Raw genomic sequence first — 18530 nt, 5'->3', positions numbered from 1 at the left:
GGGTGGCTTTAAGAATTGATAGAAAGCACTAGCTCTCCAGTAAGCGTGGAGACTACACTCCAGGTTAACTCAGCTGGCTGATAGGGATTTTGAGCCATCTTCATCATAGGTATCATAAACATTAGAAGACTCAGGATCTGTGTCCACTTGACAAACCAATCTTTCAGGCAGCCATTGGGCACCATTTTCTTTTTGTGGAAAAACACAGACAGAACCTTGCCCTCATATTAAAACAGGATTGGGACCATTCCATGTATTAGTTAAGTGGTCTTGCCATTTAACCAATGCATATGTGCTGGAAGTGACTGGATGCCAGTGGTGATCCACTGCAGACTGACCTTTAGCATCAGTTTGCAAAAAAAATTAAAACAAACAAAAGTAAGGTTCGCTTTTGGTGACCTTGAGGAAATAGATCTCCCCCTATTTTGTTTTGAAAAGCCAATTTTTCAGAGTGCAATGTGCATGTTCAACAATTCCTTGTCCCATTGGGTTATAAGGAATTCCAGTTTTATGTTCAATACCAAATTCCTTATAAAATGATGTAAAGTTGTTTCCAGTATAAGCTGGCCCATTATCTGTCTTGATGACTTTAGGTAATCCCATAACATTGAAGTCTTGTAAGCAACAATCAATTATATTTCTAGAAGTTTCTCCCATATGTAGAGAAGCAAAAAGGAATTCTGACCAAGTGTCAATACAGACATGTATGTATTTCAATTTTCCAAATTCTGCATAATGAGTTACATCCATTTGCCAAATATAATTGAGCATAAAACCTATATGAAGAAATTGAGGACACTGAGGACTTTATAATTTGATGTGCACATTTTCTAGAAAATACCAATTTGTTGTTTCAAACTATTACTATTTTGATGATATAATCTGCCTGGTATACAAACCTGCCCTTATTAAGAGGTCTGGGAAATCTAGTATGAGCTCTTAAATGTCCTATAAAGTAAGGAACAGAACCTGCTTTTAAATGAATCTGTATTTGCATAAATAATTGCAGAATTTGAGAATTAGCAATATCTTAAAAAGGAACAATTTCAAGCAATTGTAAGCCATGTGCTATATACTGGCTATCAGTATACAAATCAAAAGCCCGATTTTTCAACATTTCAAAACCAGTGGCTACAGCACATAATTCAACTATTTGTGAAGCAGTGGAGGAAACTCAAGAGAATAAACATGTGATTCAATCATATATGTTTCTCTCCCATTAGATGAGCTGTTTATAAATACAGTAAATGCATTCTTTATCACTGCATGCACAAATTTACAGGAAATACAGAAGTATGTATAGAGGCAGATTCTAATAACTTGTTTTTTGGATAATGATTATCAAATTTGCCTAAAAATTTGCCATATTATTAATTTTATTAATATTAATATTCTGCAATAACCAATTTAATTGCTGTTTGAAATAAGGAATAAATGTTTCATCAGGTTCTTTTCCAGAATACTTTCATAACTCTATCCTACAATTCTATATTAATACAGCAACAGTTTCATAGTAGGGTGTTCAAACTTTACTTGGAGATGAAGAAAGATGAATCCACATTAACGGTCCCTTTTGCCAAAGGGCTGCCGTGAAACAGCCAACAATTGATCATAATCTATATAAAGTATCTGTTGTTGGCTAATAGCTTCCTCTACTTTCTGCAAAGCTATTTGTCCCTCATCAGTTAATTGACCAGGGTAATTAGGATTTACATTCCCCTTGGGAAATACCAAATAGAGTTTTAAGTCCTCCTGTGGCAAGCTTAAGGTGAGGTCTTAGCCAATTAACATCTCCTAACAGCTTTTGAAAATCATTTAAAATAAATTATCTTTTCTTGAATTTTCTATGCCATGATTTGTTTAGGATATAACTGAGGCTGCAAATATTGAAAAAGATATTGCCTTTGAATCTTTTCTGGAGCAAGAACTACTCTAAAATTTTAAAACTCATTGAATTAAAGTGAAGACTTGTAGTAAAACTCCATCAGCTAATAAAATATCATCTAATAAATAATATACACTGAAGGATTCAAAGTCCTAACTTCTTGTATTGAAGCAAAGACAATTTTTTAACACAATATAGGACTATTAGCCATTCCTTGAGTCAAAACTTTCCAATGATATTGCTTCTTGGATTATTCAAAATTATAAGCAGACATACTAAATAAAAACCTATTACAACCATCAAGATGCAAAGGAATAGTTTAAAAACAATGTTTTAAATCTATAACTATTTTATACCTATTTTTGGAAGGACAGCTGGAGAAGGTAAGCCAGGTTGTGATTCCTGCATAAATTCCTAGTTCCATTAACCTTTTATAAATCTTAAGTTTGGAACTATGTTTTAGTTTATTGGAATAACCAATCCCTTGAAGGTGAGTGAGAGTATTAGATAAAAGCCAAGTTGATGGTCAGTCTTGTCCTCTAATAACCCAGGACACATCAGAGGAACCGAAGCTTCCTTGTCTTATCTTACTTTTTGAGCAATTCTTTTGTTAGCAGCTACAGTTATAATGCCATGGGCCAAAACAGCCAGCCATTCTCTTGCATAATCACTATCTATAACACCTAGATAGACCTGCAGTCTCTTTATAATAATGCTACTTCGGTCTAAAAGTAATCCCCAGCTCCCTGGGGGCAAAGGCCCCAAAACTCCTGTAAGTAGCATCTGATCCCTCATTTCTGGGGTCAGTGCTGTGTAAGTGGTGGAACTAAGGTCCAATCCTGCACTTCCTGGGGTCACTCTAATAAGTTCAGGGGTGCATTTTCTTAGCTAGGAAGCAGCTTCATGGCCCCAAAGCTGCTTGTTGTGAATACCTTGGGGTCTGAGGCTGACCCCTCCTCCCCAAGGAATAAACAAAATCCAGTAAACACCTGTCTAGGGACTAGTCAGGATGACCAAGACAGAAGGAATGCCACACAAGCCTCTGCTAAGCTAGCTCTAAGCTTTGCAATAACTTAAATGTAAATATTCTTAATCTGGGCCTATTTCCTGAAGCCTGACCCAATGACTACCCCTCCTGCCCCGAGGACAAGATTCCAGGGGAGTGATTCTGCTGCCTGTCTATGCCTCTGTTTTTTGGACAGTCCTTCCTAAAATGACCTATGTACCCATACTTAAAACATTCCTTATCACCTCGGTGCTGTGAAACTATTGCTTGTACTGTAGTTCCCTGCAAGGCAGCAGCCATAACCAGACCCTGATTGTATGAGGGTCCAATGTCTGCACAAAGACAAATGTATCTGGATAAGTCTGTCTTGGCTTAGTATGACAAGATGGTGGCACACAGGCTGCACTGGTATTCTCATGACCTAATTGTGTAACAAAAGGCACTCCTGCCTGGGGATCTTCAAAATTTCTACCAGCTACTTTCATCAGTCTATCCGCAAATTCCTGGCATTGTTCATCTGGCCCTTATTTGATCCCAGATAAACTCCCACTGAGATCCCCTTTCCAATCTTGGGGGAGTGAAATTTGCTTCTACCACTGTATCCAATAAAGCTTGTGGAAAAGGGGCAGCAGGCCGGTTCTGAGCTACAGCTGTTTTCAGCTCCCCCATCACTCTTGCAGTCATCTCCACTTGCTTGATATTTTTTCCTTAATTACAAATATGGATGAGTTAAAAATCCTGAGCTTGTGATTGAACTGCAAACTGCAGCCAATGGAGCATTGGCAGTTTAACTATAATTTTTAAGTTTCTTTTGCAATATAGAGCATAATCATAATTTTGGAAAATAAATCCCAATTTTTAACAGTGTAAACAATCTGTTCTCTTTAAAAATCAATACCAAGAGTATTACATTCACATTACAAAGTTTGGCTACCAGTTCTTATATATGAATTCATGACAGTGCAGCTTTTAATACATCATTAAAGAGACATTGTTTTAATCCTGTCCTTTATAAGTCTAACTTCAAGGATAAGAATTACATAAAAATATTATCCCAATTTAGAAGTATCTTTAGAGACCTGTTTTCCTGGGTTGGCTCATGCTATGTGTTGTTGTTTAGAATGACTTCAACCCTGAGTTACCAGTTTTAAGCTAACATTCTGTTACCAATGTTACAAATTTCTAATCATACCCAATAACTTATAAGCCAATACTCTATAACTGTGCATGATACTGTTACTTCTTCAGTTTTCCGTGAAGCTCCACCCAAGACAGCATTTCTCAGTGGGTCCCTCCCTTTCAGGACCCTCATTCCGGTGCCACCTGTAGCCCCACCCCCCCAGCAGCCACGGAGAACTGGTATACCTGAAACGGGAGCTGGAGTTGAAAAGGACGGGTGCAAGAGGAGGATGAAGCCAAGACAAGGTTCTGATCAAGGCTCCAAGTTTAATATTCAGCACTGTGTTTATATAGAGAAAACCCACAGACCCAGCCTTTGCTTCACCTGGATTGAGTTGCAAAGCAAGCTCAGCAGGCAGTCTGTTCTTCTAAGTTCCTATAGGAAGTTGCAGGTGCAGCAAGGTGGTCCATTGTGGCAAGTTCTCAAGGTCTGTTCAGCCTGCTCAAGGCTGGGGAGGGCACAGCTGTCTCTGGTGTGGGGTTATGGCTCCCTCTTCTCTAGACCCAAGGGTGCTTGTTTAAAAGTTTCCTGTCTATCCTATGACAAGTGGTTTTAGGACAGGAAAAAATGGAGCAAAACCAAACAGAAAAAAAAAAGGGCTTTGTTTTATTTGATTTTCTAAGACTTTTGCTAAAATATAAACTTTATCTCAAGATTTGTAAACTATTGTGTGAACTCTCTGTACCTCAAGATTTGTAAATGTACTGAATATGCTTAAAGATTTATAGTCTATAACAAAAGGTTAACTCCAAGCTTATAACAAAAAGCTAAGTTAAAATGGTTTTTAGTGTGTGTTGCCACAAACAGTATAAAGTACCTTGGGGTGACTCTTACCAAACATGTGAAAGATCTGTATGACAAGAACTTCAAGACTATGAAGAAGGAAATGGAAGAAGACCTCAAAAAATGGAAAAACCTCCCATGCTCATGGATCGGCAGGATTAATATAGTTAAAATGGCCATTTTGCCAAAAGCAATATACAGATTCAATGCAATACCCATCAAAATCCCAACTCAATTCTTTACAGAGTTAGAAAGAGCAATCCTTAAATTCATCTGGAATAACAAAAAACCCAGGATAGCTAAAACTATTCTCAACAATAAAAGAATTGGTATCTCAAGTCAATGCAGGACTAGGCACATCCTCTTCCACTGAGGCCAGACAAGGGGGCCCAGTTAGGGGAACTGAAAGAATAGAAAATACAGCCTAACTCCAGCCTTCTAAGGAGCCCCAAACTCTTCCAGAGCCCACTCTTGTGTGTTCTTTGTTAGAAACTAGGTAAAAGGTCACATTCCAGAGCCCGCCCTTTGTTTAGAGCTAGCAAAAAGGCCTTGAATAGGTGATCCTGGCCCCATAAGGTAACTGGAAATGAGCTAATTATCTGCTTATCTTGCTTCTGTAAACTGCTTATGCCATTACCCCTATGCAGGAGTTCATGCAGCTATAGACATTCCAGAAAATAGGAAACTAATTGGTCCACTGAGTGTGGGCTCTGATAATTTAAACTGATTGGCCTAAAAACTATAGAGTGGTACAAATCAACTGGCTAGCATTTCAGGGGCTCTTGATGCTAAGGAATGATTGGTTGGTGGTTCGAAAGCTCTCCATGCTAAGGAATGATTGGTTGGTGATTCGTGGGCTTCGTTGTGAACTTATAAAAGCTGTCACAATCCGGCACTCATGGTCCACAGTCCTTTAACCCTGCGCGGGGTACGGCTGTGGAACCCAGAATTCTGGAATAAAAAAATCCTCATGTTATTGCATCGAGACTGTTTCTCACGAGTGATTTGGGTGTTGCCTTCCGAGGCGTGGGGTGCTGGGGCGCCCTTAGTTTTTGGGGGGGTCTTACAGAACAAGATCCACAGGCAAGCAACAGAGTCAGGGACAGCCCCTGCTTGAGTTGTTGGGCGACCCGCATGAAAATCAAGCTGCACATCTGCTACATATGTGTGTGGGGTGCAGGGGGCTACCTCAAAGTTAAAACTTATAACAAAAAAGGTTGACAATTAAAAATCTGTACATGGGTAATTTTAATTTGCTACAACTTACTGTGTATATGACTTAGATTCAACTCTTATTTTAAAACATTTGAGAAACAACACTAAAAGCTATAATAATTAAAGCTATAAATAAAATCCTTTAATATTTTTTATTCCTCAATCAAGGTAACATAAGTGAGACTTTGTTTCCTATGGTCTTTAACTATTTGCTCTTAAAAAGATACCAAATAACAGGTCTTCAGGATGTCTACTTCATCTCAAATGTCATGTATTGAACCAAAATGTTTATCCTTAAATGTCCTCAAATTCATTGTCTCTGAATTTATGAAAATAGAGATGGTGTCATTTGATATATACAAAAATTCTTCTGTTAACTATGCCAATTCTAGTTTATACTTATATAGAGGACTAAGCCTAAAAGAATTCTTAAGTGGAAATTTATGGTTTCTTTGGAAAGTTGGATGGTGTTTTGATGGGTCAAACATGTGAAGGAATATTTTCCTGAAGTGGACACAGGTGAAAGAATGTTTTGCTAAAGCATGCATGTGAAAGGACATGAGATGAAGGATTCTTTGCTAATGACACGCAAGTATAGGTCTGCCTTACATCGTGTAGCTGAGCTCTGTTTGTTGTGATTTCATAGGGAGAAATGTACAAAAAAAACCTGTGGTGATGTGCCTCAGCCTCTGGCTACTTCTGTGGACTCCAGCTAATTGGCAGAGTGATGTCAGTTGATACAGAATCACATGCAGTTTTGCTAAGACAAACTCATGTGCTAAGGCACGACAGCTGTTGAGGCAAGACCATGGAGGACATGTGATGTTTGGAGGGAGTATGACTAGGACTCAACGGACAGCGATGGAGGCCTGGCTTGCTTGCATAGCTAGCTTTACAATGCTTCTTGGTCTCATGTCTTTACTGATCTTTGCTTCATAGAAAAAGGCAAGGCTGAGAACTTCTCCTGATGTCTCTGTTGGTCCTGGTCACTCTCGATGACCCTTGCCTAGAGGCCTGGTGGTTTCTGCTAGGTCATGCCACCGCTGTTGATTCATGTTTGCTACCCCAACTCTTCCAAACTGGACTCCTGGATCCTGACAACTGAATATTGAAATTGCTCCAAAGAACAGTTTCTAGGCAGGTCCACTCCTCCTGTGACCTAATAACTTTTCTTTCCCACTACCTTGTCGAGGTAGTGGACTAGAAGGAAAGGTAAAACATTTAGGAACTTTTATTAAAAGGAGGGTGTGAAAATTTTAAGCCTACAAAATCCCATTTAAAAAGTCAAGATAAATTTGCCACCAAAAGCAAAACTAAATAAGAAACGAGATAAAAGAAACCGTCTTGGCTAGTCAGGCAGCAGTAGCATACCCCAGCACTCAGGGGGCAGAGGCGGGCAAATCCCGGAGTTCAAGGCTAGCCTGCTCTACAGAATGAATTCCAGAATAACTAGGGATACACAGAGAAACCCTGTCTCAGAGAGAGAGAGAGAGACAGAGACAGAGACAGAGAAACAGAGACAGACAGAGACAGAGAGATCTCCCAGGCCACCTTTGATATGGTGCCTCTTACTCTGATCAGATTTTGGTGCCAACCTGACCGTCACTAGCAGGGACCCGCATTCCTAGTTGAGTCTTCTGATTCAAATATAATTTAGAAGGACCAGCAGAGGTTTAATGTCATGACATAGGATCTGGACAGGGTTCTGGACAGACAAAGATGGCAAAAATCTATATTATTCTAAATAAAAGATTTAAAAAAAAACCCTAAAGACTTAGGCCACAGCCATATGCATAAAGAAACATGAGATATTTTCTTTTGGTGGAGCACATAGGCCCAGTGAAGTCTGTGACTGTGCCTAGCAAGATTCTCCCTCCTCCCACGGGTTACTTCCTCTTTAGTATTATTAAAAAAAAAATTTAAAAAGTACTTTTTGCCAGCAGACATTGCTAGAATGTTACATGACATGATTTCTAGACAGCCTCAGATATCAACAAATACATGGGCAATTTTCATCACATGAAGAGCCAAAGGCTAGCTGAGAAAGTCCTCCTAGAAACAGGCTCCTAAGCTATGGGACCTGATAAACATGGCTAAAAAGGGCTCTGAAGCCAACCAGAAGGAAGATGGCGTATAACAGACCAAACCGAAAGCAGTGGAGAGGGGAATGCTGATTTCAACATTTATTCAACATTTATTATGACAACGCAAATATCTTCACACTCATTGTGTCTGCACTTCTCAAACCAGAGACACCGTCATTTGAAATACGCAAAAGTTCTTCTAGTAATTTTGCCAATCCTAGTTTACACTTTACATAGAAGACTAAGCCTAAAAGAATCCCATTAAATTCTGCTCTCAAGAGGAGCGCTACCACAAAGACAGCATCTTAAAGCCTGCTTTGCCTTGAAACGGAGATGACTGACTCCGACTTTAGTGATGTACACAAGCTGTTGCTGGCTCTGCAGGACTCTAGGAGAGGATGAAAGCCCAGATAACCCCTGTGCGGGTGCTGGTTATTGGTAGCAAACTAAGCATTGCCAAGGACTGGCTCTTACTGCTGGATGTAGCTAGAGTATCAGTGACTACTGTGTTTCCAGTTAAATTCTGCTGGCCCTACAGCACACCCAATTAGACCAGGCACTACTTATTCAAAGTTTCTAAGGGATACTGTTAAAACGAAAATGCTAATCCATTTAGAATTAAGTTTGAATCCTAATCTTATAAAAACTATTAACTTGCAAAACAAAAGAAAATTAACACATTCAGGTTGGTACTCAGTCACATTATAAATGGCAAACTTCTTCAATATGTTGAGAACTGTAGTCATGCTGGGTGCAAATGTAACTTATTTATAGGAATAAGCCTTATCTAGCCTCCCACGCATATTTTCAGGGTTAAGCCTAAAGCAAATAACTAAAAACAAGTAAAGTTTATTTAAAATCTGGTATACTTAATAGACTCCTCTCAAAACATTTCAGAGATCTGCTGAACTTGGCATTTAAATTTTTTAATGGAAAAGGCTTTGTATAACAAACCTGTTAGCTGCTTTTTCTACAATGTGGATTTCAGTACATATTGCAAACAATAGCAATGCTAATGTTACTAAAGCTTTTATCTTTTTTGTTAACGATTCATATGCACTTCAGGGAATTCCCAGCTTGCTTCCTCCTGCCACAGAGCAAATGGTCACCAGATAAATATTTCTGCCTAATGGTCTATACCAAAAGGGAAATCTCCAAATGTAAAAGTTTTCTTTAAGTTCCTCCTCCCTCCCTGCCCCCGACAGGGTTTCTCTGTGTAGCCCTGGCTGTCCTGGAACTCACTCTGTAGACCAAGCTGGCCTCGAACTCAGAAATCTGCCTGCCTCTGCCTCCCCAGTGCTGGGATTAAAGGCGTGCGCCACTACCGCCCAGCTTTTTCTTTAAGTTCTTTAACTTTATTTTCTATCCCTAGTCTATACCTGTGTCTGCAGAGTTCTGCTCGGCTGGTAAACAGCATACAGAAATCAGCTACGCACTACCCAAAGGTTCATAGGAAAGCACCAACTGACCCAAAGGCGAGCTACACCGTGTGAGCCCCAAGTAGCCCTACAAAACCAGAAAGCCTCGCACTTGCTGAAAAAGAATGTGAACCATTCCAGCAGACATGATTGCTCCCTGTTTCTTTGGCTTGGACAGTGAGCCAGATGCTTCTGATGAACACACCATTGCCCTACTCCCTTCCTGGGCCCTGATGATGGAGTCCTAATTTCAGCAGGAAGTCCTTAAGAGAATACATTGCCCCTTATCTTCAACAGAGGCTAGAAGATCAGATCTAAAGGAGACTTCTTGGCAAGTGGAACAAACCTATTGCACCAGTTGAAACCAAATAGAGCAAGAGCTATCAACAGGTAGATTCATTACTGAGATAGTGCTACAATACGGTAAGGCACTTGACCTGCTCTATGCAAAGAACAAAGAAGATGACTTTAAGAAAAATGTATTCTTTCTATGCTAACCAATCAGACCAAATTAAAGAGACCCTAGCCAGGATACAAATTTTGCCTCTTGCCAAATAGAAAATGCTAAATGTTGGGGGTTGACCTGGTGCTTGCTAACATATTCAAATGCTAAACACCGGTCCCCAAGCTCTGATTGCAGTCCCAACGAGCAAATTCTCATGTACACCAAATAATGTTGTAGGAACTCTGCTCGCCAATCTTCTCTGAGTGGTTAAATAAACATGGCTGCAGCCAATGACTAGGGAGAATAAAGGCAGGGCACGTTTTCGTTAATAGACTGGACGTAGCAGGTAAGGACCATGAAAGAAAAGAGGGAGGAGGCAAAGGAAGAGGAGAGAGGAGGAGGAGGCCACTATGAGTGGAGATGGACCATGAGCACATGTCCAGCATCTCGGGCCGGCTGATGGAACAGGAAGGCAGGCCAGGGAAACTCAGGCAGCAAAGAACTTGGGGAACACAGCTGGAAGTTAGCCAGTCAACTGCACAAAAATAGATGTGTTAAGCTGATTAAACAAATTGATGGTCCTCCGTCTTGATTATTGGGGAGCTGTCTGTGTCATATTAAGAACAAATAGAGTTAATTAATAACCATTTTCAACCACAGCAAAAATACTTGCTGACTGCTGGCATTATCAGCCCATACAACAGATATAAATGGCCATCCCCTATTAAGAATCTGAAAGGGACACATGAGACATGAGAGGATGACAGGCCAGTTTGACTCCATTTTAAGACTAAAAGCCATCTTGTTATAAAGTCATTCCTATTTTCTGTAAAACCTGGTGTCTTAGCCAGGGTTTTCTATTCCTGCACAAACATCATGATCAAGAAGCAAGTTGGGAAGGAAAGGGTTTATTCGGCTTACACACAGCTGTTCATCACCAAAGGAAGTCAGGACTGGAACTCAAGCAGGTCAGGAAGCAGGAGCTGATGCAGAGGCTGTGGGGAGATATTACTTACTGCCTTGCTTCCCCTGGCTTGCTCCAGCCTACTCTTATAGTACCCAAGAGCACCAGCCCAGGGATGGCACCACCCACAAGGGGCCCTCCCCCATTGATCACTAATTGAGAAAATGCCCCACAGCTGGATCTCATGGAGGCATTCCCCCAACTGAAGCTCCTTTCTCTGTGATAACTCCAGCCTGTGTCAAGTCGACACACAAAACCCAGCCAGTATACCTGGAATAGGTCTTGACCCATCTTCTGGAATTTGACCCTAACCTCCACCCTGATAAGACATTCTGCCAAATAATTTTGAGATGTTCAGCCAAATGTCTACCACAATTCCTTTGGAAATCCCCCAACCCTTGAACCCCCTCTAGTCTTACAGGTTTTGGGGGGCCATATAAGCCCCACTTTTTCCTATATTCAACACTATTTCCTCAAACCCCACTTTAGGGAGACAGCCCTGTCTGACAGACAATAAAGCTTGCTTAATTTGGCCAAAGACTCTGGGCAATCTTGTTTGGTGGGATTAACAACTCCTGTTCATTTTTAAACACAGTTACTGCAACAGTTGGTGCAAGAGCCCATGTGGGGGTTGTACTTGGAGTGGGACAGGGCTCTGAGGAGAAGGCCTGATCTGTCACCACCCAGTGTAGGACAGAGGTGAAGTCACAGGGCGTCGCAGAGATTTGTGGCTGTTGTGAAGCAGGAGGCAGTGGAGGGATGTCAGTTTCTTTGGAACATGGATCCTTAGGAAATCGCGTAGTCTTCTGGTTAGTGTTACGTTACTGTGATAAACACCATGACCAAGAGCAATTTGGGAAAGAAGGGACTGACTTGGCTTTTACTTCCTCATCACAAGCCACCAATATGGAGTCGGGCAAGGAACCGGAAGGCGGGAACTGAAACAGAAACTATGGAGGAATGCTGATTACTTCTCACCTTACTCCCCACAGTTTTCTGATGTACAGAAGGAGACCACCTCCTCAGAGTGGTACCACCCTCAGTGGGCTGTAGCCTCCCTGTGTCAACCATTAATCAGGAAAATGCCCCACGGTGTTGCCTGCAGGCCAATCCTATGGTAACATTATCTCAATTAATGCTCCTCTTCCCAGATGACCCCAGCCTGTGTCAAGTTAACAAAATGCTAACCAGCACAGGTATGTAGCCTCTGGTGAGGAGAAGTCCAGTGGCCAGTCTTAGGAGGAAGCTAAATCTTGAAGGAGCTGGGAAAGATTGCGCCTCCAAAAAAGGGATCAATGTGAGGGTGTTTGGTGACCCCAGACAAGTAACCTGAGCAGTTCTGACCCTTTTGTTCAGTTCATGAGGAGAGGAGTTGAAAGAGGCAGAAGCTTCCACAGACACAGGAGACACAATGTTGGGCTGCAGATGAGCTAGCTGTGGTAACACACCACCGGGACACAACCTTGCTTCTCATCCCAGCTACAGTGTCAGTTCATAGGGCGGCTCTCCTCCACAAAGACACCCAGGCACCCACATTCTTTCCCACATGTGTCTCTGTCACCTTCAGAGCCTAGAGCTTCAGGGGGACCCTTTCCATCTAGGTGAGAAGAGGAAGAAAATGTGGAGCATTGAACCAGAAGGTCTGCGGGCCAGGTCTGGAAGCGATAAACTTCATTTCTCTTAGAACACAATATGTGGACAGCTCTGGTTGCACAAGATTGTAGAAGACTTGGGCTAGCCATTTTATTTATTTATTTATTTGTTTATTTGTTTGTTTGTTTATTCATTCATTTATTTTTAGGACACTAAACAAGCTGACTGTGGTGGACCAGGCCTGTAACCCCAGTCCTCTGGAGGCAAAGGCAAGAGGGTCTCTGTGAGTTCTAGGGCAGCCTAGGCCATGGAAAGACTGTCTTAAAATAAACACAAAAGAAAACCAAAGAGAGGTGTTGTCATAAGTATGACAACACTCATGTGTATCGTGTGGGTTGGCTACTTCATGCTCTCATAACTTGAGTTTTAATTTCTACACATGAGTCTTCAAATTTTAATTATTCTTAGTTGTAGCTTTAAAATCTCCCCCCTTTAAAAAAAAAGACTTAAATTGAATCTGTAATTGACTCTTGATATCCAGCAACCAATTTAAGGATGATTTTTGCTTGCTATTCAAATTCAGAATCAAATGATAATTTCAGGGTAGATGTTTCAAAACTTTAAAAATAGCTTTAGGAGCATTTGGGGCTTAACAGAGGTCAGGATTCGCTCTGGCTTTATCTCTTGCCACTGAGAGGGTTGTGACCCAGCACAGACAGAGCATCATGGGGAAACAGCGCCATCGTGTGGCAAGTCCGCCGAGGCCAGCGGTAAGACCTGGTTCTTGGAGACGTCTGCTTTACGCTCAGTGAAGCAGGGATTCTCTAATAGCCCTTTCTCATGACGCCGTTTATGCCTCCATCAGGGCAGAAAGAGCCGTTAGGTGGCAGAGCTTTGTGGGTAGAGCATCCTTGTCTTCTGGCTATGCTATCTCCAAGTACGCTGACATGTCCAGCAGTTGAGAAGCTCTCTGAATTCTGTCTTGTCACAGAAGCTTCATCATCACCAGAATCAATGACATCGCTGGCCATGACTGACCACTTATCTTCAGTCCCTGTCCTCCCATGAAATTTGAAAGTAGAGCTGAAATTCCCAGCCCTCTTAGCCCCGGTTCCCCCTGGCAACCAGCCCCCATCTTGATGCTAGCACAGAGCCCACCAAGGGGCTCCTACCACTTAGGAAATGTAGATGTTCCTGTCAGCTGTTCGCCATTCGGACAACTACAACTATCTTAGGAGACCAGGGTCAGGAATCCAGAGTAAAAAAAACCCCAAATGGAACAAAGTACTTTCCTGGCAACTCACATCTGCAAGGACATTAGGGATTCTGTTTCAAAAACCTGATATAGAGACCAAATATGTATTTTATTATATCATAGTGTCACAAAAGCACTCATAAAAGAGAGAGACAGGGAGGGGAAGAGAGGGGGAGAATATGCAGGAGCAAGAGTAAGAAGTAGGGGAGGGAGGGAGAGAGAGGAAGAGGGAGAGGAAAAGGGAGAGGGAGAGAAAGGGGGGGGAGAGAGAGAGAGAGAGAGAGAGAGAGCATATATGTGCAGGGCAGAGTAAGAAGCAGAGGAAAGAGAGGATGGGGAGGGAGAGTGAGGAAAGAGGCAGCCAGAAGGTAAAGAAACACATGAACTGAGTACCAGCTTTGCATAGTAATTTGTCTGCTTCCTGGGATGTAATAAGCCCTAAGAATAAAACAACACTTAAAGTGATAACAGTGTCAGAGAGCAGGGGCATTACTGTCACTATGCTGTGACTTTTGTGCCACCTATGTGTGACACGAGTTGTTATCTGAGCCTCTTAACACTACCGTTTGGGGGTGGGGTTCTCTGTACGGGAGAAAGACAAAGACACAAGATGAAGGTGGTAACACCATCTGTAGTTCTGAATTTCTTTCTGTGAATTACTTTCTTATTGTGGGAGTCGAGGTTCTGGACACAATCTGGACATAGAGAGAGATCAGGTGACAGCTCTGTGGCATTGATTCTTTCTGTCCAACTTTATGAGGGTTCTAGGGATTAAACTCAAGCTCTTGGGCTTGGGCAGCAAGAGCCGTCATCCTTGCTGAGCCATCTCAATGGCCCTCATCTGTTTTCTATTGAAAGTCTGATGAACAATTAGTCGATGAGTAGATGTAGCCTGTAATCCCAGTACTAGAGCTGTGGAGGCAGAAGGATCAGGCGATTACAGTTATCCTAAGGAATAAATCAAGTTTAAGGTTCCTAGTCTGTATAAGATGCCAGCTTGAAAGATAAAGAATTGAAGAGTTCTTGCCTCTACCCACTAAAAAAGCCCAGAGTCAGTGACTAGCCCAGTTGCAGTGAGGCCCCAGAGTATCCAGACTGTGGTCAACATAGTTTCATTTCTGTTACTAAAATATACTGACAAAAACAGCTTTAGGAGAAAAGAAAACATTTGTTCAGCTTACAATTCCAGGTTACAGTTCACTGTCACAAAGCAGTGAAGGTAAGAACTTGAAGCAGCTGGTCGCATCCAGGGTCAAAGGCACAGAGGAATAAACAAACGCACGCTGCTTGTGCTCGGTCACCTCTCTTTACTCATCTAGTCCCGGGTCCCCTACCTAGGGAATGGTGCCACCCATGGTGGGCTGGGTCTTCCTACATCAGCACAGTGAAGACCAGAATTCATTCCTCTTCTACTGGCATGCCCACAGCCAGTCTGATCTAGACAACCCCTGACTGAGACTGTCTTCTCAGGTGATTCTTGGCTGTACTAAATTAATGACTGTTGCAGGATATTGGATCATGCTATGAACTCTGAGATTGTATTTACTGAATAAAAGGCTGATTTTAGTTGTAACATGGCTCAGCCTTAGTACACACACCTTTAATCTCGTTGGCTGGAATACAGACATGTCCTTAGTACACACTTTTTTTTTTTTTTTTTTTTTTGGTTTTTTGGATTTGGTTTTTTCTAGACAGGGTTTCTCTGTATAGCCCTGGCTGTCCTGGAACTCATTCTGTAGACTCAGAAATCCGCCTGCCTCTGCCTCCCAGAGTGCTGGGATTACAGGTGTGCGCCACTACCGCCCGGCCTTAGTACACACTTTTAATCCCAAACCATAAAGGTAAAATTAGTTTGTAGATAGAAGCACCCATGTTTGAAAGTGATGTCTAATTGAGGGGCACACAGAGTGACAAATCAGAGAAAGACTTAACATAATAGGATATGGCCAACTCTCACAAGAAGAGAGAAGAAAGGTGTACTGGCTGGTTTTGTGTGTCAACTTGACACAAGCTGGAGTTATCACAGAGAAAGGAGCTTCAGTTGGGGAAGTGCCTCCATGAGATCCAGCTGTGGGGCATTTTCTCAATTAGTGATAAAGTGGGGAGGGCCCCTTGTGGGTGGTACCACCTTTGGGCTGGTGCTCTTGAGTTCTATAAGAGAGCAGGTTGAGCAAGCCAGGGGGAGCAAGCCAGTAAGAAACATCCCTCCATGGCCTCTGCATCAGCTCCTGCTTCCTGACCTGCTTGAGTTCCAGTCCTAACTTCCCTTAGTGATGAACTGCAACATGGAAGTGTAAGCTCAATAAACCCTTTCCTCCCCAACTTGCTTCTTGGTCATGATGTTTGTGCAGGAATAGAGACCCTGACTAAGACAAAAAGGAAGCTATTTGAGGGGCAGTGCAGAGAGAGAGGAAAGACAGTTTTGCCGGGAGAGTTTTAGAGAGACAGGTTGGAGAGAGAGAACAAGCTTGACACAGGTGCAGACAGAATGAGCCAGAAGATTAGGACAGATTGCTAGAGTGAGTTCAAAGCCAAACAGAGCATAAAGTCAGAGGCCAAGAGAGAAGCCAGATTGAATCAGTCAGCTTGGAGAGGAATTTAAACCAGAACAGCTAGCTGAGTTGACCAGCCAGCCAGAGTCCAGAAAGAGCTGGAAAGGATGCACTTATTCAGAAGTAAATCTCAGAGGCTGAAAAATATTTTAGGCCTAGATACGATTGTATGGAGACTAGAAGCTTCTAAGGCTAGGCCTAGGAGAGCAGACGGAGGCAGTGAGCCTCCAAGGTGACAATCGCACCAGAAGAATAAAATATACTCTTACAGATGATCACATACACAGCAGTGTTCTTGAAAGACTTATATATATTTTTTAAATTTTGGTACAGGTCCTCCCTGAATATCCCAGACTGGCCTTCAAAGCAATCTTCCTGCCACAGTTTTACAACTGTTGGAATCATAGGCCTCTGCTATGACAAGTGATAGTGCTAATTGTCAACCTGACCCACTCCAGAATTGCCTAGGAGATGGGCCTTGGAACCTGGCTGTGGGGGGATCATCCTAATCACCATTCTGAAAACAGGGAAAGGGAGTCGAGCACCAGAAAACATGGATTGTCCTCCTCTGCTTCTTGACTTTGGTTGTGATGTAATGCTCAAGCCCCTGACGTCATGGCTTCCCGCCATGATGCACTGTAAGCTGGGACTGCAAGCCAAATGCATCATCTCATTTTAAAGCCACTTTGGTCTGAGTATTTTATCACAGCGTGGGAGAAGAAACTAAGACACAGGCCTGACATTAAAATACTGATTTTCACTAAAAATGGAAACAACGTTTCCTGAAATGGACTGAGCCAAGTCTAAATAAGAAGTGAGCAAGCCAGGCCTGAGACATCTTGTCATGACATATGGCAAGGAAGATGGTGGGCTTATAGCAACTGGAAGGACTCAGTTCCTAACCAGGGGTCAAAGACGGAGTGATTCCCATGGCAACAAAAGCGACAACTACAGTGCCTGGGGTGGCGGTGCCTTAAATTCCACAACTTGCAAGACAGAGGCAGGCAGATCTGTGTGAGTTTACCACCAGGACATTTATGTATCTTAAGATGTTTCAGCCAGGCGGTGGTGGCACACGGCTATAATCCCAGCTCTTTGGAGACAGAGGCAGGCGGATTTCTGAGTTCGAAGCCAGTCTGGTCTACAGGGTGAGTTCCAGGATAGCCAGAGCTATATAGAGAAACCCTGTCTGGAAAAACAAAAAAACAAAGGAAAAAAAAAACCCCAAAAAACAAAGAAACAAAAAAACAAAACAACAACAAAAAATAGTCAAGATGTTTCAAATGTAAATGTATCAATCTATTTAATGTATCGAGAATATTTAAATACATTGAATCTTAAATGTATCAAATCCTACATAAAACATTAAAAGGTATTAATGGCAATTAAGAGTTGCCAATAAAGCAGTACACTTGTGTAAAATATCAAACACAACCATCCAACAACAAAACAGTTTATAAATGAGAGAATGAAGCACTCCTACTTTTTATTTTGAGATGGTGACTCTCTGTGTCTCATCCTCCCTGGTGGTAGGGTCACGGGTGTGCAACGCACCATGTGTCCCCAGTGGTGGGGTCGCGGGTGTGCAACGCACCATGTGTCCCCCAGTGGTGGGGTCGTGGGTGTGCAACGCACCATGTGTCCCCAGTGGTGGGGTCGCGGGTGTACAACGCACCATGTGTCCCCAGTGGTGGGGTTGCGGGTATGCAATGCACCATGTGTCCCCAGTGGTGGGGTCGCGGGTGTGCAACGCACCATGTGTCCCCCAGTGGTGGGGTCGCGGGTGTGCAACGCACCATGTGTCCCCGGTGGTGGGGTCACGGGTGTGGAGCACAGCCTGCTCTTCGCCTTTTTTTTCTCACTTAAAAATTACTTATTATTAAAATTACTATTAATACACACATCAATGTGTATGTGTATGATGCGTGGGTATATATGTGATGTCAGAGGATAACTGTGTCTCCTTGCTCCCTAGGGTGGCCCCCAGGGAATGAACTCGGGCCATCTGGTTTGAACAGCAGCTGCCTTAACTGCTGAGCCATCTCACCCGCCCCCATCTCTTGCTTTTCTGAGCAAGTGTGTCTCACAGAAGGGTTGGGCGACCTGTGAAGAAGGCACATTCATCTCTGTTGCGGATTTGGTCTAACGCT

The sequence above is a fragment of the Apodemus sylvaticus genome, chromosome 9 (assembly GCF_947179515.1).
Source record: "Apodemus sylvaticus chromosome 9, mApoSyl1.1, whole genome shotgun sequence".
NCBI classification, from domain to species: domain Eukaryota; kingdom Metazoa; phylum Chordata; class Mammalia; order Rodentia; family Muridae; genus Apodemus; species Apodemus sylvaticus.
This window is presented reverse-complemented; position numbering follows the sequence as displayed.